Genomic DNA, 24,566 nt, shown 5'->3' with positions numbered 1-24,566 from the left:
ACAGGAGGTTTGAGGGTATGACAGCAGGCAGGAGCTGATACATTGCAGATGGGTTACAGAGGGGGGTAATGCTTATAAGCTGGGGAACTAAGGGGTTAACACTTCTTCTGTGGCAGCTAATCACTGAGAGGATAATACACATACACTGCAAGCAAGTAAAATGCATCTTGACACATAAGAAAATTTACATGGGTATGCCAATCTGTTCTGATGTATGAAGGGCTGTCTTCACCTGTGTGGATTTCACAGGTGCTCCATGTAGCGGAGTGCAGGTGTACTGCTGAAATCTCCAACCTGCCGAGATCTCCAACCCGCGTCACCTCCGGTCGGAGATCCCGCTACCGCACAGGCAGCCTGTTGAAATCAATGACAGGCAGCCATCAGCACAGACCTTCACGGATCTCCAAGCCCATCCCAGAGTGCATCTATGCAGCTCTGATGCACAGATGAGAATGCAGAGGAACTAGGATCAGATCCACCTACATGGTTCTACACTCTGGAATGCGCTTGGAGATCCATGAATCCGGCTGCCTGCCATTCATTTCAACAGGCTGCCTTTATAAGGATGCATTTAACACCTGTGCTTCCTGCGTGGGTCAAGACAATCCTTCTCATGGGTGTGAATGAGGCGTAAAAGTGTGCTTTAAAATAAATGGCACACTGTGAAGCCAGCTATAGACGGTTCGAATCTCGGCCGGTTCAGCAGGAACCAGCAGAGATTTGCACTGTGTATGGGCAGGCTGAATGTACAAAGTTGATCGATCTATCGATTAACTAGGGTACAACTAGACCGCTGGTTAGCAATGATCACTGTTTTCTATCGGGGATGCCTGCCCCCCCCCACCCCCACCCCCCTGGCACCGGGAAAGTACAATGTGTCAGTAGGAGGGATTCCCCTGTCAGCACTGTGTGTTAAAGGGGGGAGTTGTGTGAATGGTTGCAGGAAAGAAATTTGCACTGTCTATGGCCTCCCTTATGTTAAAATGAATGCAGCAACATACATTACTGAAGATACATAGCAATGAATGGTTTGTAATGTCTCCCTGCCTGCACTATGTGGTCCAGGAATGTATACAGATAACAATCAGTGAGATGCTAATCACTGATATGGTTAACATCTAAAAGGGATGAGCATTTGCAATCAGTATCAATTCAAATGTTAATTAGAATTAGAATTGGAGAACAGATCTACAAGCTTTAAAAATATGATGGCAGCTGTCCATTGAGAGTTGATGAGTTGAAGCGCCGGTGACATCACCAGCTGCTACTGTAGTAAATATCTCCTAAATGTGAACGGTACATATTAACTTGTACCTACAGGTAAGCCTAAAATAAAGCTTACCTGTAGGTACAGTAAACAAGGTAGGTTTTACTACCAGTTTAACCAGTTCCCACCCGGCCTATAGCAGATTGACAGCTGGGCAATGGCTTTACCATTCTGACTGGACGTCATATGACTTCCTTCAGAACGGGCAGCTCGCACGCACTCCGGAGGGCACGCAGTGCAGCTAATAGTGGTGCGGTGTGTCCCTCAGGCACAACGCATCACCGATCATGGTAAAGAGTCTATGACATAGGCTCTTTACCATGTCATCAGCTGTGATTGACAGTGTAAAAAGGAAATTCTGATTATCGGTATTCCTCTCCTCATGCTGACAGCACGTGAGGAGAGGAGAGCCGATAAGCGGCTTTCTTCAGTGGGGGCATCTGCACTAATAATCAGTGCCCTGATTATCAGTGTAGCCCATCAACGATGCCTGTCAATGTCCACCAGTGCCTCCCACCAGTCATGCCAATCAGTGATGCATATTAGTGCCTGCTCATCAGTGCTGCCTAATCAGTGTCACCTCATGAGAGGACATCAGTGAAAAATTACTTATTTACAACATTTTATAACAGAAACTAAGAAAAGCTTTTTTATTTTCCAAATTTTGGGTCTTTTCTCATTTGTTTAGCAAAAACTAAAAAAAACCCAGTGGGGACTAAATACCACCAAAACAAAGCTCTATCTGTCTCAAAATTATAAACATTTTGTTTGGGTGCAGCGTTGTATGACCGCGCAACTGTCATTCAAATGCAACAGCGCTGAAAGCTGAAAATTGGCTTGGGCACTTTCACCCCCGTCGTGCCCGGCATTAAAGTGGTTAAGGATCAAGACGTAGTAAGTTGGTGACTTAGTAGGTTCACTTATCCTTTTCTCTCAATGATGAACTGTCCCTCCCCCATTGTCTGCTCTTGTATGGGGGTAAGAGGGTGGTAGAATTACCTTTTAAAGGATACACTAGTTATATATTCACAGTAATATGGATTGGAAGGTTCATTTATTCAGTCAACAAAGATAGCCCATTATGGGCCTGAATGGGTGATAATGAGGGAGGGCAAAAGGGAAGGGTGGATGTGATTATGTGGGAAAAGATGGGAAATGAGGAGAAAAAAAAAACGGAGGGAACAAGGAGAAGAGGGAAAGTTTTTCTCTTTTTCTTCTTTCTTAAATATCAAGATTAGATTGGATTTTTTTCTTGTTCACGTCACAACACATGAGGTTGGTGGTGGATGGAAGATGATGGAAGAGGGAGAAAAAGGGGGGGGCAGAGAAAGAGGATGCGAAAGGTGAGGTTAAGTTGAAAAGACTTGGTAGTCACTAGATCTTTCTTGGGGACGGTGAAACAGATTATATATACTCAGATTTGGGGGACCCCTGGCTCTCCTGTTTTCCCTTCCCTCCTTCTGGGGAATAAATATTGTTGTTGTGATAAGTGAACAGGGTACCAAGATACACATCTTTTTATATGTTTGTTATATATTTTCTATTGTCTTGTAGGAGTAATAAATGTTTTTTTTTTTCCTTCTTCTTGATAGTTTTTTTTTTATTTGTTTTTTTTGTAAACTATCTAAAATTAATTAAAAAAAAAAAAAAAAAAAGAGACGGTCCTGTTTATTTTTTTACATGCTGCCATAGTTGCACAATTTTTTTAGCGACACAATATTCTAAAGAAAAAAAATAAATTGTTATTAGAGCACATAAATACAATATAATCCCCCAAATTTGAAGAAAACCCTGTTTTGCTAACAGGGTCCTTGCATAGTACTGACACATTCGTTCCGCAACCTTCAGGCAGAAAGTTTCTGCGTAAAAAAACGTGAACAAATATCCAAACTCCAGAAGGATTCTTGTACCTCCTAGATTTGAAAGGGGTGTAATCTACGCATGTAGGTACTGTAAGGACTTGCATCAACCGTAGAGCTTTTAAAAGGACAGAAAGTTAGTTCATCATCAGGCACAAGATAACAGGGTTTCCTTTTGCTGGGGTTTTCAGCATTTCAAATCTTAAATCAAAAACAAAAGATCATTCAGCTCTTCTGGCTTGAAGTAGCAGCGCTGCTGCTCTGGCCTCAAACTCCAGGCCCTTGTCTGTCTCCTACAGACTGGTCACTCTCCAACTGGGTGCACATAGATAGCAGCCTCGTGCTGCACTGACTCCCATGCCAGACCTCCTGTCTGCCGGGGTGGAGCTCAGAACCATGGTCAGGTCATTATTAAAAGCCCAGCACACACCTGACCAATTAGTATGCTGGCTATACTGATTAGCTGGACCCAGGATTGGAGATTTCATCCCACCTGGATCACTTAGCAATCTCCAGGCTCTATGTCCCAAACTGGACTTTTTAGAGCACAAGCTCCCTGGAGCCCCTCAACCCAGCTGGTTGAGAACTCTGGGTCAAAACCTCTTTCTAGACCCTGGCAGGGCAATGCTGTGCCACAATGCATACAATACTGATCCTTAACAGGCTCATTAAAAGCAATAGGCTGCATTCAGATCAGTTGATAAAAAAAAAACAAAACTAAAAATTGGACTTTTGGTGCCCGTTTGCAAAAACCCATATAGGACATGTGTGTGTAAATTAGAAGTATTGTGTGTTTCACAAAATGAATGAAAGAGTGGAAACTTGATGATATGCAAAATTGTAAAGTTGGCTTACTAAATTGACTATTAAGCCCATGGTCCTTATATTGGAGAATGCCTACAAACGATTTTACAGATTGTACTATACGCTGGCCAGACAGGCTCGCTTTATTCCAGCTTATTTCCCACTTTGCTTCTGAGGTTGTTCGCAGGTATGCGCAATGGCACACATTTTGTGGTCCTGGCCAAAGGTGTGCAATTTATGGGTCAGGGTCTATACTTTCCTTCGTACCCTATCTTATAGTGATCTCAAAAGCTGTTCCTTGCAAACTGATTGCGGAATTGCTTTGTCCGGAATGCCAACTAGCCCTGCATCTTTTTACTGCAACTAAATTACCCATTGTGAGGACCTGGAAAACCCCTATACTCAATTTTGAAGCGGTCAAAATCGTATGTAGGTCTCTGTCTCGCTCTCTCTCCCTCCTTTCTTGTCTATCTTATATGCCTATCTGGTCACCAAGTTTTGTCCTGGCTGGGATGGTTGCAGTGATAGCATCTCTCCTCACTATACATTGTATTTCTATTTATATGTATATAGACAATATCCCCTTAGTACAATATACGAGAAAGGGCTTTTGTCTAGTTGTATTTGGTCGTATGTTTGAATGCCTCCGTCTTATTATTTTATACGCTGTGGCAGGAACCCTTCCGCTGTCTGGAATGGTAAATCTATGACTTGTATTGTTGTGGAGCTCTCCAAGCCTTCATTATGCATATTTCTCTGATTTGTATCTGATCACCATACAATGTAAGGCTACATTCACACCTGAGCATAGCATTTTCGCGCGTTTTTTAACTACGATTTTACTGCGATTTACAGCCGTTTTTTTGTGCAGGCGTTTTTAGATTGAATAGAGACCAATGAAAAACGCCTGTAATCTGCCCAAAAAGAAGCTCATGTACTTTTTTGAGCGTTGGGCGTTTTGCTTACAGCGTCAAAACGCTCAGATGTGAACAGGGGCCATTGAAATGAATAGGATTTGTCTTGTTGGGTGTTTGGAGAGCTGATCCTAGAGCAGAAAAACTCCCCAAAAACGCCCCAAAACGCCTACATGTGAATGGAGCCTAAACATCTAACTGTTATTTTTTTTTGTTGAATTGATTATCAATAAAATCATGTGTAAAAACAAATAATTCCATGGGCACAGTCAGGTGGCAAAATATGGGGACTGGAGTGCGTCCTTAACTCACCTCCACTGCCTGTCAAAATCAGACAATGGCTGCTGGGCAGCCCCATAAAACTCCTGGGGCCGCAAAAGCTGTGCTTTGCAGGACAGGCAAAAAAAAACCAGAGCATTTCCCGTTCGGCAGGTAACAACGCCGGTGTAACGTGAGAATTACCTACCCCGTGAGAAAAACCTACCCCTCGTCACTTCCGGCCAGGAACAGCTGAGCAGCGCAGCAGTGTGCATGCTCACAGCCCCAGATACCTAATGGAAGAGCTGAGGATCAGACTAGTGCGCATGCGCACTAGTCTGAAACGATCTCGGTGTCCGTTAAAAAAACCTACCGACGCGGCGGTGACATAAAATAGCTGTGCTGCACTATGAGTCATCTCCGCTCCTGTCCCGGTCACTTCCCTGATCTTGGCTAGTAAATATAAAAGCGGCTGGCGGCTCCGTGATTTATCTTTTCATACAGCCGCCGCCGCTTTTATATTTAGTAGCCAAGAGCAGGGAAGTGACCGGGACAGGAGCGGAGATGACTCATAGTGCAGCACAGCTGTTTTAATGTAAGTGCTTGCGTTACACAGACTGGAAGTGGATCCGGAAGTGACGGGGGTAGGTTTTTCTCACGGGTAGGTAATTCTCACGGAACGCCGGCTACCATGCCCCACAGAGGTGAATGGGGCCGTCCACTGAACATTTAAATTTCAAATTCCTCTTCATAGAGATGTGTGTAAAAGGCAGCATATCCCTCCATTTTTTGTTCAACTCTCTGGTTGAAAGAAAAAAAACTGACCCATCAATGGCCAGCTTTAGTTTCCTTTTTTCAACCTTCTTGTTCTTTATTTTCACCTAATGATTCTGCTAATAACACAGTTCCTGTCCTAGGGTGACAACTATCCCTGTACTGCATCTATGGACAAAGTAGCATTGTCACCCTGGGCTGCTCTTCTGATCTGGTCTACAAAAACCTTATCTATATTACAGAGAGAGACATTACCTTGTAGTTCCCATAAAAGTTAATGGGAAATTCTAGCTTTTACAGTTGTTACCTAGGAAGGACATGGCGAAATTTTTTAAATGTCACATTTGTTTTGGTGACAACTGTCACAATATAGGATTTCCCCTTAGTTTTGGAGAAAGCTCCTCTCACTAGGAGTATGTTGATTTGCTGCGTAGAGCAGCAAGATTGATAACTATGCAGTGTGTAGCATTATGGCCGTGTGAATACATACACATTACATATAAATGTGCTTTTGGAATATGCATTCTTAGTTGGTTACCTTACAAATCAGTCTCCTTCTTTATCTCCTAGCCTGAGAGACAGAACGTATGGAACAAATCACAAGGGAGCTCCAGGGGTGATTCAACAGCTAGGTATTCTGGGAGTGGTACAGATGGTACAGAGGACCTGCATACATGGAATATAAATACAAAAAGAAAGAAGAAACTTCATAATCATCCATTTTACAAATGTTTGACATATGAATAATCAGTACTGACAGTATTTTTACATAGCAAATTGTTGAAAAGGTGATTTTTTTTCTTCCAAATTGTTGAAAAGGTGATTTTTTTTCTTCCAGAGTTTAGCTTTAACCCTGTTGATGCCAGTGTTTTTTTTTTTTTTGCACATATGCTTAAAACCTCATTTTAGGCCCTATCTTCAGAAAGCAGAGCCGCTGCAAACACAATGGTGGTAGTTCCAAACTCAAACTTACAGTAAAAAATACAATCATGTTAATTTTAGGAAACACAAAATTAATATATTATCTAATACACAGGTGTCAAACACAAAGGCCCGCAGGCCGAATCCGGCCCTCCAGGCCATTTTATGTGGCCCTCATACCTCTCCTGTAGCTTCAGGAGAGCTCCAGTCCTCCTCCAGACCTTATACTTTCTGCTTTCCAGCAATGCCTCCAGCTTCTTCCCAGCAGCACCACAAGGTTAGAGAGGTACAGTGTGATGTAAGGGAGGGTGGGGGACTCAACTTCTGATGGTGGAGAGGCTCTTGATGTCTTATGTAAGGGTAGGGGATGCTCTTGACAACTAGTCTTACAGATACAACCGGCCCTTTTGAGGGCAATCATAATGCTGATATGGCCCACGATTAAATTGAGTTTGACACCTCTGATCTAATATAAAAGATGAGGCTGCTTCTTCTAAGCTCCTAACTCCCAGATTTGGGAAATGATTTAAGCCCCCAATTCCTTGTGACCCACTATAACCAGAACATACATAGCAACTCCATTTTTTTTTGCAGTTTTATTATTCAAATATGACAGTACACAGTGAATGTATTTTCTATTTTTAGTCATAGTTTTATTTATTTAGTTGTTTCCTCTATTGTCCATGGGTTGCAATATATACAGCTGCATTGTCCTAACAATATTTTAAACTTCAATGCTCTATAAAATTACTTTGATTATCTGTCATTTTGAAGCGCTTTGTATTACTATTTGCAACTTTGTACAATTAAAAGTTTAGTATTAAAGAAAAAAAAAAAAATGATGACGCTATAACAAGTAAATAGACATCCAACATGTCAAGGTTTAAATTTGCAGGCGCCCGGAGACGGTGACAAACTTTGATACCCTAAATCAGGGATATGCAAATTGTGGCCCTCCAGATGTTGCAGAACTACAAGTCTCATGAGGCATAGCAAGACTTTGACAGCCACAAGCATGACACCCAGAGGCATGATGGGACTTGTAGTTTTGCAACAGCTGGAGGGCCACAGTTTGCATATCCTTGCCCTAAATTTTTCTAAAGGTGGCACTTTAAAAGCCCTTACAGGTCATCAGTTTAGAGTAATCCGTGACTAACGACCCTAGAATTATTGCTGTCACTCCAGCTTGTATGGCTCTAAGTAACGGGTAGCACAATTGATGTGTGCATACATAGGTTCTCCCAATGCATAGGTTTATGTTCGCTTGTGGGGGTCCCAAAAATTTTTATGGTGCTCTGGTGTGACTTTTTTTTTACTAAACTTTATTCACATAGGAGACCAAAGATCCCTAATGTGATACTATTTGGTTGTGACAAGTTCTCTTTCAGGAGACATCAGGGGTCTATTAGACCCCTGATGTCTCACCTGCATTCCATTGAAGCTAAAGCAGCACAGATTGCACTCTATTAGCTTCTACTTCAGGGGAAAATGAGAGCATCTGGGTAAAGTGAAAGCCAAACCAGAAGTGACGTAATAAACGTTGCCTTTGGATTGTTGCTAGCTTGAGTAGATCAGCCAATGAACATTAGCTGGCCTCCCTTCTGCTCTACCTGGGGGCACCCACCATGTTCCTAGGTCTGCCGGTGGGAGCACAGAGCCCAGGAAACATGGAGGGGGCGTAGGTGGGGGAAGTGGCAATGTGCTTGGGGGGCGTGGAAGGAATCAGGTGGGTGTACAAATGATGTCTGGTAGAACAGGGTTTTAAATACACTCCTGGTTGCTGTTTAAAATTGTTAAGGGGACCGTGTGCTTTCAGGTAGAAGTGATTTGGACAGCTGAAAAACGGCCAGACCATTTCCACACCCTGTATGATTGCCACTGGGCTATGATGGCCCACCCGCAGACCCGAAACCAGCAATGCGGGTGGAACAGAGGAAGAACAGCAGTCATCAACTGGCTACTGTATTTTTTTTCCTTGTTTTTCAGATGCATTAAATTTTTCAACACATTTTAGGTTATCTATTTACTTGTTGAAACCTCATCTTTATAACTGACCAAAGATTAGGAAATATATTGTGTGATTTAAACTTGAACTTTAGCGCATTTTCTACTGAAAGTTTGCTTTTAATAAACATTGAGGTAAATATCCCGTGACAAAAAATTGCAACTGCCACCATTTTTTTTCCCAGGGTCTTTGCTATAAGAAAATATAGAATGCTACGGGGAAGGGGGAGGGGGTAATCAATCATCAGGCATAAATTGATTAATTTACCAAGTGTGCAAAAACTGAAAAAATGGTTCTGGTAGTGAAGTGGTTGAAGCAAAACAGTACTTTGCCCATTCTGCGGAGTATCAGGTTCACGTGATAGAGAACTCCCTTCACTGCTGTTTGTGCCCACCCCTGCCACCCTGACTGCTTGTCAAAGCCCTAAAAAATACGCAGTGTGGATGCTTGTGTTGCTCTATCCCAACTCCCATGATGTAGCACTGTCTACTGAAATAGCCAAACCCCAGGGAATAAGTGTTGTCACTTGGGGGCCATCCCTGTGGATGCTCTGACTTGTACCAACTGGGATTCTACGCAAGGCTTTATCTTGGCCCTCTTCTGGCTAAAAGGAGTGGTGAGAAGGTGCGTTTTAGTGCATTAAAACACACTGGTTCCCAATAAAATATTAGTGGCACAGAGTAAAAAATTGCAATTATGTGGGAAACGGTCACAAAAAGTGGCAAGGTGTACCAAATGATCTATTACAGCAGTCCCCAACCTTTTTAGCACCAGGGACGGGTTTCACGGCAGCCAATTTTTCAAGGGCCCCAGGGGAGGGGGTATTGGCTGGTGGCTGGGTCAGGGGATTGGATATCCATGGAGTCTGTCCTCCTCAGCCCCCCTTTACAGCACAGTCCCCCCCCCTTTATATCAGTGTCCTCAATTCCCCTTCACACTACAGTACCCCTTTACAATGTAGCCCCCTTTACATCACTGTGCCCCTTTACATTGCTCTGTAAAGGGGCTCTGTAATTGAAAGGGGGGCTGCAATGCAAAGGTGACTGCACTGTAAAGGGGGCACTATGATGTAAAGGGGACTGCACTGTAAAAGGGACACGGTAATGATTATAGTGTCTATTTACAGTGCAGTCCCCTTTATATTTTAGTGCCCCTAGCAATTACAGCCCCTTACATCACAGTGCCCCTGCAGTCACCCCCATTTTCCTCTCTTTATTTTTTTTTTTAAAGTTTTTTTTGAGAATGTCACATCCAATTACAATCCAGTGACAGCAAAGTGAAATTAACATCAAGGTATCATTAAACAATTTAGAAATTCACAGGTTACAGTGCAGTTACTACTTTAGCAGTTACATTACCGATGCAAATAGTGTAATCATTACTTTATAACACCAGGTTACAGATTGCCATCAGACAAAGCATTCCAAATAGATACTACTTAAATTCTGCAACCCCTTATACCTCTGCAGGCCTAGCTAGACACTGCATTGCCCCCTTTTCCTCTCTAACCTTCCCCATTCTAATCTCTGCCTTCCCTGCACAGGACCTTTGGAAGGGTACAGGCTGTGATTAGTCAGTATGTCCTCTCCTGGCTCCCTCGCCTGCCCAATGATATCATCCCCTAGCAGCAGGGGAGAGGGTGGGAGGAGCTCTTCATTCTGGTCTGCAGCCCCTCTCACCCCCTAGCTCTGCTGATATGATGACATAGTTGGCCAGGTGGGTGGAGGAGGTAGGAGAGGACACACAGGCATGGCCGCATACCAGGAGGTGAATGGCGACCGCAGTCTGTGATAGCCCTGTGCGGACCGCGGTCTCCACTCATCTTCTGCTGTTCCGCCTGGTCATCAACAGGCCACAGCCCGACACCTGTCCGCGACCCAGGGTTTGGGGGACCCCTGATCTATTAGGTCACATTAGAGCTGCACGATTAATCGTAACAGAATCGAGATCGCGATTCACTCCCCCTGACGATCTTAAGATGACACTTGCTCGATTCTTTACATAGCTATGAGGGAGCAGCTGTCAAAAAAAAAAAAAAAAGCCTATCAGCATTAGTCTCCCACTGAACTGTAAACACAAATGATTACATTGTATCTTTTCTTTCCCTCTGCGGGAGGAAGAAAGTTTAACCTCTTAAAGACTAAACCTTTTTCCTACACTTGTTGCTTGCAAGTTAAATCAGTTTTTCCTAGAAAAGTAGTTAGAACCCCCAAATATTTATATATTTTTTTTTTTTAGCAGAGACCCTGCCGAATAAAATGGTGATTGTTGTAAAATTTTTATTTCACACTGTATTTGCGCAGCAGTCTTTCAAACGCAATTAATACACTTTAATGAATAAAAAAAATAAAAAAAATAAAACAAAACCGTAAAGTTATCCCAATTTTTTTTATAATGTAAAAGATGTTGCACAGAGAATCGTGATCTTTATTCCAAGCAAAAAAATCGTGATTCTCATTTTGGCCAGAATCGTGCAGCTCTAGGTCACATAGTTAATGAGGAGTCCTATGCCACCTAATGCTTGGTGATTAATGAGCTTATTCTCTGTGTCCAGAACATATCCAATCTTTTAATTCATATGTAACACAAATTGTGACATTTCTCTGATATGTTGCAAAGGCGGATTTTCCCATTTCTAATTCACGTCACACAGAACAGGAAGTTATATTATGAATAATTGTTTATTTGTTGCACTAGTAAAAATATTGCAATCTGTCAGTCTGCTCTTAGTATGATGGGCCTCATAGTTCACTAGGCCCACTGTAATAACAGATCCCATTCATACACTATTTTTATCAATATTCAAGATGTCTTAATATATACAGTGCCCCGATAAAGTAGTCATACCAATTAAATGTTCCACATTTTGTCATGTTACAACCAAAAACGTAAATTTATTTTATTGGGATTTTAAGTGATAGACCAACACAAAGTGGCACTTAATTGTGAAGTGGAAGGAAAATGATAAATGGCTTTTAACCACTTAAGCCCCGGAAGATTTTACCCCCTTCCTGACCAGGGCCTATTTTGCGATTCGGCACTGCGTGACTTTAATGGACAATTGCGCGGTCGTGCGATGCTGTACCCAAACGAATTTGACGTTCTTTTTTTTCCCACTAACAGAGCTTTCTTTTGGTGGTATTTGATCATCTGTGCGATTTTTTGATCATGCGCTATAAACAAAAAAAGGACAATTTTGCAAAAATAACAATATTTTTCACATTTTTTTACATGAAATTCCCCCCCAAAAAAATATAAAAAAAATCAAAATTTTTTAACATTTTAGGCCAATTTGTTTTCTGGTACATATGTTTGGTTAAAAAAAAAAAAAAGCATATTTTGATTGGTTTGCGCAAAAGTTATTGCGTTTACTAACTAAGGGAAAGATTTTTGTCATTTTTAATGTTTTTTTTTTTAACGAGTAATGGCGGCAAACTGCGATTTTTTTTGCAGGACTGCGACATTGCGGTGGACAAATCGGACCCTTGGCTGACATTTTTGACACTTTTGGGGGTACCAGTGACATTACTACAGTAATCAGTGCTATACATATGCACTGTTACTGTAAAATGACACTGGCAGGGAAGGGGTTAACTTTATTTGAGCAGGAGGGGTTAAGTGTTTCCCTAGGGGCGTGATTCTTACTGTGATTGGATGTGGCTGTGTGTGTAACTGCAGAGATCAACGGTCCAACATAGCAGGACCATATGATCTGTGCTGTTACACAGGGGAGAAAGACAGGCGGCTTTGTTTACATTAGCCGCCTGCCTTTCTCCCGGTGTAACCGGCGGACATCGGGTCCACCGGTCACTCGCGCTGGGGGGGTCTGAGAGCAAGGCTCCAGCGACGCGCGCTCGCTCCCTATAGCCTCACAGGCTAGCGACGTAGATCTACGTCGCTTTGCCTGTGAGGTGCTGACTGACGTAAATAGTCGTTAGGCAGTTGGCAAGTGGTTAAAAAATGTTTACAAATAAATATCTGAAAAGTGTGGCGTGCATTTGTACTCAGCCCCCTTTACTCTGATACCCCTAACTAAAATCTAGTGGAAACACTAGCCTTCAGAAGTCACCTAATTAGTAAATCCACCTGTGTGTAATTTAATCTCAGTATTAATACAGCTGTTCTGTGAAGCCCTCAGGTTTGTTAGTGAAAAAAGAACATCATGAAGGCCAAGGAACACACCAGGTCAGGGATAAAGTTGTGGAGAACTTTAAAGCAGGGATAGGTTATGAAATAATATTCCAAGCTTTGAACATTTCACGGAGCACTGGTCAATCCATCATCCGAATTGGAAAGAGTATGTCACAACTGCAAACCTACCAAGACATGGCCGTCCACCTAAACTGACAGGCTGGGAAAGAAGAGCTTTATTCAGAGAAGCAGCCAAGAGGCCCATGGTAACTCTGGAGGAGCTGCAGAGATCCACAGCTCAGGTGGGAGAATCTGTCCAATGGACAACTATTAGTCCTGCACTCCATAAATCTGTCCTTTATGGAAGAGTGGCAAGAAGAAAGCCATAATAAGCCCTGTTTGCAGTTTGGGAGAAGCCATGTGGTCAGATGAGACCAAAATTTAACTTTTTGGCCTGAAAGCAAAATGCTATGTGTGGTGGAAAACTAACACTGCACATCAACCTGGACACACCTTCCCCACCGTGGTGGCAGCATCATGTTGTGGGGATGTTTTCTTCAGCAGGGGACAAGGAAGCTGGTCAGAGTTGATGGGAAGATGGATGGAGCCAAATACAGGGCAATCTTAAGCTAAACCTGTTAGAGTCTGCAAAAGACTTGAGACTGGGGCAGAGGTTCACCTTCCAGCAGGACAACGACCCTAAACATACAGCCAGAGCTATAATGGAATGATTTAGTTCAATGCATATTCATGTGTTAGAATGGTCCAGTCAAAGTCCAGACCTAAATCTAAATGTGAATCTGTAGCAAGACTTGAAAATTGCTGTTCACAGACGCTCTCCATCCAATCTGACAGAGCTTGAGCTATTATGCAAAGAAGAATGGGCAAAAATGTCACTCTCTAGATGTGCAAAGCTGGTAGAGACATCCCCAAAAAGACTTGCAGCTGAAATTGCAGGGAAAGGCGGTTCTAAAAAGTATTGACTCAGGGGGGCTGAATACAAATGCATGGCACACTATTCACAAATTTCAAGGGGTATGAATACTTTTTCAAGGCACTGTACTGGTGGGAATTTATCAAAACTAGAGCAGCTAGAATCTGGAGCAGCTATGCATGGCAACCAATCTTTTGCTACACTTTACATGTGGGCCAAGCTGGCCCAAACAAACTATGTCCCTCACTAACCTGTGAGCTGGATGTGCGGTATAAACTGTATGTAGCTGCCAATCAGAGAAAGCTGTGTAATCTAGCAATGAATACAAAGCATCCTATGATTGGCTGAGTCAAAGCTTGTGACATCATCAGCCCAGCCTCTCTGACTCAGCCAATCAGAAGAAGCTTTATATTCATTGATAGATTGCAAGTGGTGGTGCTGGGGTTAAAGCAGGTAGTGAGGAGGGAATATAAAACCTCCTTTCCGCCTGAAAAAAACACCCTTGTTTCCCCTGCGTTAATGTAAATGAGCCCCATTCACATTTGGTGTCTTGGGATCTAGAGAACAATTGCAGCGATTCTGCCTGTGATCTCAATTCACACTCCAAAAACACGGCTCAACGGCAGGTTTTACAGCTCCTCAACCGTTAGTGTGAACGCACGCTTAGTGCGGATGTCAGAGAGAATAGATTAGAGATGAGCTTGGGCGTGTTCAGATCCTAGTCGAAACCCACATGAGTGAGCCCACCAGAAAGCCATCACCTGTAATAGGTCAATGATAAGCAGCCAAGGCATTCCCCACTCCTCGTGCATACATGCCTCTATACGCTAGAGCTGCACGATTCTGGATAAAATGAGAATCACAATTTTTTTGCTTAGAATAAAGATCACAATTCTCTTCATAACATCATCTTTTACATTATACAAAAAAAATTGGACTAACTTTACAGTTTTGTTTTATTTTTAATTCATTAAAGTGTATTTTTCCCCAAAAAACTGCATTTGAAAGACTTCTGCACAAATACAGTGTGACATAAAAGATTTCTTCAACGGTCACCATTTTATTCTCTGGGGTCTCCGCTGAAGAAAAAAAAAAAAAAATTATATATATTATATATTATATATATATATATATATATATATATATATATATATATATGAACACAGTATCACACAAAAGTGAGTACACCCCTCAAATGTTTATAAATATGTTATTATATCTTTTCATGTGACAACACTGAAGAAATGACACTTTGCTACAATGTAAAGTAGTGAGTGTACAGCTTGTATAACAGTGTAAATTTGCTGTCCCCTCAAAATAACTCAACACACAGCCATTAAAGTCTAAACCGCTGGCAACAAAAGTGAGTACACCCCTAAGTGAAAATGTCCAAATTGGGCCCAAAGTGTCAATATTTTGGAGAGTTGGAGAGGTGACCAGGTCCCGGGATTACTTTTCATAGATACATGCTGTAATATCTCCTTCCAAATGTGAGTTGCCACTTTTTAGTACGTGCATTAATAAAATAGTTACTGTACTTCACTATGGGAGTTGTTCCCTTTCTTTATACATGCACATATACCGAGCGGAGCTGATGTGGATATCGCTACGATTTGGTCTACCATCTGCATGGATCTTCTGATTTGTGGTACAGGCTGGAAATGATCTCTGTGGCGGGGATCATTGTACTGTGGTAAGGGGCCATTTCTATCTCTTGGTGGTGGTCTATATGCACTGGGCTTTTGGATCGTGGAAAGTCTGGCTTTTACCTTTGGGAGCACGTTTTTCTCGGAAGGACTTGATTTCCATCAGTTTGTTTTTATGATTTATATTTGGACTGTGCAGTTCAATTTTACCATTACGAGCGCTACACCATAAATATTACATACAATTCCCATCATGCCTAGTCATGTCTGTGAATGTCAGAGTTTTACAATGCTTCATGGGACGTGTAGTTCAACTGCTGGAGGGCCGTAGTTTGAGGATCCCTGACATAGGCCATCTTTATGTAGAGTAACAATTCTTTTTTTCAGAGAGTTCTTTGCCATGAGGTGCCATGTTGAACTTCCAGTGACCAGTATGAGAGAGTGAGAGCGATAACACCAAATTTAATACACCTGCTCCCCATTCACACCTGAGACCTTGTAACACTAACGAGTCACATGACACCGGGGAGGGAAAATGGCTAATTTGGCCCAATTTGGACATTTTGATTTAGGGGTGTACTCACTTTTGTTGCCAGCAGTTTAGACATTAATGGCTGTGTGTTGAGTTATTTTGAGGGGACAGCAAATTTACACTGTTATACAAGCTGTACACTCACTACTTTACATTGTAGCAAAGTGTCATTTCTTCAGTGTTGTCACATGAAAAGATATAACAAAATATTTACAAAAATGTGAGGGGTGTACTCACTTTTGTGAGATATTGTATATATAATGTTTGGGGGTTCTAAGTAATTTTCTAGCAAAAAATACTGATTTAACTTGTAAGCAATAAGTGTCAGAAAAAGGCTTAGTTAGGTTAAACTGCCCTCACTTAAAGACGGAAGTTCATTCCATTGATACAAAAGAACGAAATGATACATTGTAAAACATTGTGTTTATAGTTATGTAGCAGCATTAACAATGTTGATAAATATTTGCTGGAGGCTTCTTTTTCTTTTGACAGCTGTGAGTGAGCAGAGAACAGCTCTGTAAGAATGGAGGACATGCTGTTATAAGATTGAGAGAGGGGGGGGGGGGTGTGAATTTTAACCACTTGCCGACCGTACTGCGGCAAAGTGGCTCGAAGACCTACGTCGCTGGACTCCTCCCCCTGTAGGCGGCGCGCTCCCGCTGTTTTCAGTCACAGCGGGAATCGGGCCAGGGGAGGATCGGCGGCGATCGCCGCTGCTCTTCCCCAATCGTCGGGGAATCGAGTTTGGAGATCCGCCCGCTTGTGTAAACAGAGCGGGCGGATCTCCTAAGTAACAAGGAGTGACAGATTGCAGTGTTCAGCATAACTGAACATGCGATCTGTCCTTGTGTCACTCAGTCACCTCCCCCCACACACGTCAGTAAGCACCAGGCATACATTAACCCCTCCCTCTCCAATAAAATTAACCCCTTTCCTGCCAGTGTCATTTTTACAGTAACAGTGCATATTTATAGCACTGATTACTGTAGAAATGTCACTGGTACCCCCAAAATTGTCAAAAATGTCAGTCAAGGGTCCGATCTGTCCGCCACAATGTCGCAGTCCCGCAAAAAAAAAAAAAAAAAAATCACAGATCGCCGCCATTACGCGTTAAAAAAAAAAAAAAACACCAAAAATGACAGAAATCTTTCCCTTAGTTAGTAAACGCAATAACTTTTGCGCAAACCAATCAAAATACGCTTATTGCGATTTTTTTTTACCAAACATACAAACATAGGTAGCATAAAACAAATTGGCCAAAAATTTAAAAAAAATTTAGATTTTTACATTTTTTTGGGGGGGATTTCATATAAAAATGTTAAAAATATTGTTATTTTTTCAAAATAAACGCTATTTTTTTTGTTTATAGCACAAAAAGTAAAAATCGCACAGGTGATCAAATACCACCAAAAGAAAGCTCTGTTTGTGGGAAAAAAAGGACGTAAATTTAGTTTGGGTACATCGTTGCACGACCGCGCAATTGTCAGTTAAAGTCGCACAGCGCCGAATCGCAAAAAGTGGCCTGGACGTAAGACAGCAAAATCCTCCGGTGGTAAAGTGGTAAATTTTTAATGATTAATCATGCAGCTGCGAGGCAACGAATGCCCTGGCTACAAATGATTGGCCAAGAGACAGTGACAAGTTTCTGGCAGGCTTGCTCTGCTGGGTTTGGACTAGTTCATCCCCAGTTAGTGTCCTCATCTTTATACGAACATCTAAATGATGCTTTTTTTCCCCCTCCAATCAGACAATAAGGACTCTGATGTCACCAGCATTCCACCCCTAAGGTTATGTATGCTGTAGGGCAGAAAATGACTGGGCTGGCAGCACACATAAACAAAGGGGTGGGATTGGCTACATATCAGAGCCCTTATATGATCACATGCTCATATTTAGCCAATCACATTGACCGAGTCTTGGTTAAATCTAAAGGAGATTATACAGAAATCTGTGTACAGCGTATGGTCAGCTTAACTACCTCCTGCCCGCCATATAGTAAAATGATAGCGGGCGGGATCTCCTCTCGTTCTGGGTTGGCGTCATATGACGTTGCCCCATTGTCGGGGCGCAACGTGGCGTTAGCAGGACACGGTGCGACCCCGATCTCTCTTTACCCATGAGATTGGCTGTGTCCAATCACAGCTGAGCACATGTAAACACGGAAGGGCTCTTTAGTGGCTCTCCTTGCCTCACACTGACAGATTGTGAGGCAAGGAAAGCCGATCAGCGGCATCTCCTCACAGGGGAGACTGCACAGGCAATCAAGGCACTGATCATCATAGTTGGCATATCAGTGCGCATATTAGTTCCTCCACATCAGGGCAGCCTCATCAGTGCACATCAGTGAAGAAAAAAAAATTACTTATTTACAAAATTTTCTGACAGAAACAAAGAAAAAAAACATTTTTTTTCAAATTTTTCAGTCTTTGTTCGTTTTTTTTTTTTTTTTAGCAAAAAATAAAAAACCAAGAGACAATTAAATGCCACCAAAAGAAAGCTCTATTTGTTAGAAAAAAATTATAACATTTTCATTTGGCTACAGTTTTGCATTAACGCGCAATTGTCATTCAAAATGTGACATAGCTGAAAGCTAAAAATTGGCCTGGGCAGGAAGGGGGTGAAAGTGCGCAGTATTGAAGCAGTTAAAATTTAACTAAAGACACATTTTTTTTTTTTTTTTAAAGTATCAGTGGAGAGGGATTAGAACCCCCATCAGGCTTGTATTGCTGTCTGTGCCTCTGTTAGGGAAAGTCACCCTTTCCATTTGTCTTGGTGACCGTTATCACAAAGAGAGAGCAAAGAAATCTAAAATTTTGGGTTGTCACCAGATCAGGAATAGAGGGGACATTTTCCCAATGGGAAAACTAGTTCTAGTGACAGCCAGGGATTCCCTCACTTTGGAGGGTTTTCCTCTCACTTCCTGTTTTGGCTTCGGGACAGGAAGTGATGGGAAATCTCCCCAATGGGACACCAATGGCAAATAAAAACTGACAAGGATTATAACCCTACCCTTCTGCATAGAAAAAAAAAGAAAAAAAAAGAAAAAAAAATATTTTTTCCTTTAGCCACTTGCCGACCGCCGCACGACTATCTACGTCGGCGGTCAGCCCCTCACAGGCAAACTAACGTAGGTCTACGTCGCTCGCCTGTGAGGGTTTAGGTAACGAGCACGCACCGCCGGAGGCGCGCTCCCGCTCCCGCGTGGTCACGGACCCCCCCGTGCGTGTGACCAGCGGACCCGATGTCCGCCGGTCACTCGGCGATCGGCGGGGGAGAGGGAGAATGTCAGGCAGCTTGTGTAAACAAGCCACCTGTCATTCTCCTCGCTGTAAAGACACTGATCACACGGATCTACTATGTAGATCCGTTGATCAGTGTCCTTACAGCTGAAGCCACAGCCAATCACAGTAGAAAGCACGCCCCTAGGGACACACACAGCCCCTCCCTCCCAAATAAAGTTAACCCCTTCACTACCAGTGTATTTTTACAGTAACAGTGCATATGTATAGCACTGATTACTGTGAAATGTCACTGGTAACCCCAAAAGTGTCACAAATGTCAGTCAAGGGTCCGATCTGTCCGCCCCAATGTCGCAGTACCGCAAAAAAAAAAAAAAAAAATCGCAGATCGCCGCCATTACGCGTTAAAAAAAAAACAACAAAAATGACAAAAATCTTTCCCTTTGTTAGTAAACGCGATAACTTTTGCGCAAACCAATCAAAATACGCTTTTTGCGATTTTTTTTACCAAACATAGGTAGCATAAAACAAATTGGCCGAAAATGTTAAAAAATTTTGATTTTTACATTTTTTTGGGGGGGAATTTCATATAAAAAAATGTGAAAAATATTGCTATTTTTGCAAAATTGACGCTCTTTTTTTGTTTATAGCGCGTGATCAAAAAATCGCACAGGTGATCAAATACCACCAAAAGAAAGCTCTGTTTGTGGGAAAAAAAGGACGCCAAATTTGTTTAGGTACAGCGTCGCACGACCGTGCAATTGTCCGTTAAAGTCACGCAGTGCCGAATCGCAAAATACCCCCTGGTCAGGAAGGGGGTAAAATCTTCTGGGGCTTAAGTGGTTAATTCTACTATAAAGGGTTAGTTTACTCTAACCCCCCCCAAAGAAAAAAAAAATGCCTATGCAGGTAAGGGGCGTCTGTAGATAAAAACAAACTAGCAGGTTTGACTAAAGTTGAATAATGTCCTTGCTATAGGTGGAGGCCATTTACATATCTCCTGAAGCCTGACAGGACGTTACTAAGGATGTTGCTGTTACTGTTTACTTTCATCTTCAAAAGAGCGAGCTCTTTCTCGGATTCAAAGCCCCTCACATGATCTTTCTCCCCCCTGATGAAGCAGCTCTGAGCTCAGTGTTTGAGAGATCACTCCTGTGATGGTGGAGGTGAGAAGCAACAGCTAGGAGTGTCTTAACCACTTCATAACTGGGCACTTTTACCCCCCTTTAAACCTAGACCAATTTTCAGCTTCCAGCGCTGTCGCACTTTGAATGATATTTGTGTGGCAATGAAACACTAAACCTATATGACATTTTTATCATTTTTTTTTTTTTTACACACAAATAGAGCTTTCTTTTGGTGGTATTTATTCACCACTGGGGTTTTTTTTTTTTGCCAAATAAACAAAAAAGCCCAAAAAATTTGAAAAAAAAAAAAAAAAAAAAACAAAACTTTTTCATAGTTTGTCATAAAATTTTGCAAGCAAATTTTCTCCTTCAGTGCCGGTTCACATATATGCGATGGGGGAACTTCTTGCTTATCCACTGCGGGTTCCCGCATCGCATTTAAATCGCAGGCAGTTCATAAATGCATATGCGAATCGCTGGGGGTGTCAGCAGGGCTGCCGAAAGAAATCGCGAGGCCCCGTACAGACTACCCGACAGGCCACGCCCCCCCAATGAAATATTAAAGCTATATTACACTAAAAATACAATAAAATCATTATTAGCAGACACAAATACAACATAACTCAAAGAATTACTGCTAAATCTAAAAGACATAGCTGAGTTAAATAAAAATGAAGATGAGAGGAAAAAAATATATACATGCTGGGCAGTTGGAGCTTCGGGATCAGAGAGACAGAGGGAGAGACACAATGTAACATAGATAACAAATTTATGAGCAGAGCTAACATTAGAGCCAGGACTGGGAGGGGGGCCACACAGAGAGGGGGATTAGTGAGGGACAACTGTCTCTTTCTCAGCAGATAAAAGCTGGCAGTAGGGAGAGGCGGAGAGGCCAGCTGCTGGAGGAAGAGTTCACCAATTGTGGTCCATCACTAATCCCCCTCCCTGTGTGGGCCCCCCGTGTGCTCGGCCCCCTACAAGAGGACCGGTGGTCCCCCCCTTATCAGTGGCCCTGGGTGTCAATACAAAGTTCAAGTGGAGTTCTACCCTAATTTGCATCTAAATCTGCATTTGCTGCTTATCACTCCGCCATTCCCTTTTGGATAGTGTTATTTATTTTATTTTTATTTTTTTATGATTTCCAATACATACTTGGCGACTATCAAGGGGGTGATTTAAAAAAATAAAATAAAAAAAGGCTGGAACTCCACTTTAACGACACCCCCAGATTAGTTTGCATATCGCAGTGCGAACTGACAGTTCGGACATAAATCGGATCGCATTGGTATGAACCACCATGCGATCCGATTCTGTTGCGGACCCAAAAAAGGGTCCTGTGCGTGTTCTGTCCGAATCCGATGCAAATTCATCCATAGAATCTGTATGGCTGAATTCGCATCGCATGCGATTTTCAGAGAAGTGCACTCCCAATCACATACGATGTCTGTCATCGCTATAGTGTGAACCGGGACTCACTGATGGGCACTGATATTCGGCACTGCTGTGATAATCAGTGTCCTGACTGGGTGTGGTACTAAGCCGCTGATTGGCTCTTTACCTCAATCTGTTTAAAAAAAAAGCTGCGTTCAGAGGACAGGGCGATCACAGAGCACGCCGCAGCGGGTGCAACCACGGGAGGACTTCATATTATGACCTCCCAGAACTGGCTGTTCGCTGTCATTCAGTTATAGTGCAGTCGGCAAGTGGTTAACCACTTGCCGACTGCCTAATGACGATTTACGTCGGCAGTCAGCCCCTCACAGGCAAAGCGACGTAGGTCTACGTCGCTAGCCTGTGAGGCTCTGGGGAGCGAGCGCCCGCCGCCGGATGCGCGCTCCCGCTCGGTCATGGACCCCCCCACGCCTGTGCCCAGCAGACCCGATGTCCGCGGGGCACTCGCAATCGTCCGTTACATCGGGAGAAAGGCAGGCAGCTAATGTAAACAAAGCCGCCTGTCATTCTTCCCTGTGTAAGAATGGTGATCATACGGTTCTGCTATGTAGGACCTTTGATCACTGTTCTTACACATCAAGCCACAGCCAATCACAGTTAGAAGCACGCCCCTAGGGACACACCTAACCCCTCCCTCTAAAAAAAAGTTAACCCCTTCACTGCCAGCGTCATTTTTACAGTAACAGTGCATTTGTATAACACTGATTACTGTAGAAATGTCACTGGTAACCCCAAAAGTGTGAAAAATGTCAGTCAAGGGTCCGATCTGTCCGCCCTAATGTCGCAGTCCTGCAAAAAAAAATAAAAATAAAATAAAATCGCAGATCGCCGCCATTACGCGTTAAAAGAAAAAAACAACAAAAATCTTTCCCTTTGTTAGTAAACGCAATAACTTTTGCGCAAATCAATCAAAATACGCTTGCGATTTTTTTTACCAAAAATATGGTAAAAAAAAAAAAATTGGCCTAAAATGTTAAAAAAATTTTGATTTTTACATTTTTTTGGGGGAATTTCATATTAAAAAAATGTGAAAAATATTGTTATTTTTGCAAAACTGACACTCTTTTTTTGTTTATAGCGCATGATCAAAAAAAAATCGCACAGGTGATCAAATACCACCAAAAGAAAGCTCTGTTTGTGGGAAAAAAAGGACGTAAATTTAGTTTGGGTACATCGTTGCACGACCGCGCAATTGTCAGTTAAAGTCGCACAGCGCCGAATCGCAAAAAGTGGCCTGGACGTAAGACAGCAAAATCCTCCGGTGGTAAAGTGGTAAATTTTTAATGATTAATCATGCAGCTGCGAGGCAACGAATGCCCTGGCTACAAATGATTGGCCAAGAGACAGTGACAAGTTTCTGGCAGGCTTGCTCTGCTGGGTTTGGACTAGTTCATCCCCAGTTAGTGTCCTCATCTTTATACGAACATCTAAATGATGCTTTTTTTCCCCCTCCAATCAGACAATAAGGACTCTGATGTCACCAGCATTCCATCCCTAAGGTTATGTATGCTGTAGGGCAGAAAATGACTGGGCTGGCAGCACACATAAACAAAGGGGTGGGATTGGCTACATATCAGAGCCCTTATATGATCACATGCTCATATTTAGCCAATCACATTGACCGAGTCTTGGTTAAATCTAAAGGAGATTATACAGAAATCTGTGTACAGCGTATGGTCAGCTTAACTACCTCCTGCCCGCCATATAGTAAAATGATAGCGGGCGGGATCTCCTCTCGTTCTGGGTTGGCGTCATATGACGTTGCCCCATTGTCGGGGCGCAACGTGGCGTTAGCAGGACACGGTGCGACCCCGATCTCTCTTTACCCATGAGATTGGCTGTGTCCAATCATAGCCGAGCACATGTAAACACGGAAGTGCTCTTTAGTGGCTCTCCTTGCCTCACACTGACAGATTTGAGGCAAGAAAGCCGATCAGCGGCATCTCCTCGCAGGGGAGACTGTACAGGCAAGCAGGGCACTGATCATCATAGTTGGCATATCAGTGCGGCATATTAGTGCCTCCTCATCAGCGCACATCAGTGAAGGAAAAAAAAATTACTTATTTACAAAATTTTCTGACAGAAACAAAGAAAAAAACATTTTTTTTTCAAATTTTTCACTCTTTTTTTTTTTTTTTAGCAAAAAATAAAAAACCAAGAGACAATTAAATGCCACCAAAAGAAAGCTCTATTTGTGTGAAAAAAATGAGAACATTTTCATTTGGCTACAGTTTTGCATTACCGCGCAATTGTCATTCAAAATGTGACATCGCTGAAAGCTAAAAATTGGCCTGGGCAGGAAGGGGGTGAAAGTGCGCAGTATTGAAGCAGTTAAAATTTAACTAAAGACACATTTTTTTTTTTTTTTTTTTAAAGTATCAGTGGAGAGGGATTAGAACCCCCATCAGGCTTGTATTGCTGTCTGTGCCTCTGTTAGGGAAAGTCACCCTTTCCATTTGTTTTGGTGACCGTTATCACAAAGAGAGAGCAAAGAAATCTAAAATTTTGGGTTGTCACCAGATCAGGAATAGAGGGGACATTTTCCCAATGGGAAAACTAGTTCTAGTGACAGCCAGGGATTCCCTCACTTTGGAGGGTTTTCCTCTCACTTCCTGTTTTGGCTTCGGGACAGGAAGTGATGGGAAATCTCCCCAATGGGACACCAATGGCAAATAAAAACTGACAAGGATTATAACCCTACCC

The 24,566-nt window shown here is 42.5% G+C and overlaps 2 protein-coding genes across 2 annotated transcripts in view; one reads left to right on the top strand and one right to left on the bottom strand.

The window, feature by feature from the left end:
* The window catches only part of PIGP (phosphatidylinositol glycan anchor biosynthesis class P), a 72,747-nt gene extending 66,218 nt beyond the window's left edge, over positions 1 to 6,529 (bottom strand). The window contains exon 1 of the mRNA XM_082247855.1: positions 6,415 to 6,529. The gene's annotated coding sequence lies outside the window, so the exon portion shown is untranslated. The remainder of the gene's footprint in view (positions 1 to 6,414) is intronic.
* The window catches only part of TTC3 (tetratricopeptide repeat domain 3), a 456,491-nt gene that overhangs the window by 185,963 nt on the left and 245,962 nt on the right, over positions 1 to 24,566 (top strand). The gene's annotated exons all lie outside the window — the stretch shown is intronic.

Source organism: Pelophylax lessonae (genome assembly GCF_965119305.1).
Source record: "Pelophylax lessonae genome assembly, chromosome: 2".
NCBI lineage: Eukaryota > Metazoa > Chordata > Amphibia > Anura > Ranidae > Pelophylax > Pelophylax lessonae.
The sequence above is the reverse complement of the archived record's forward strand: the minus strand, read 5'-3'. Positions and strand labels throughout refer to the sequence as shown.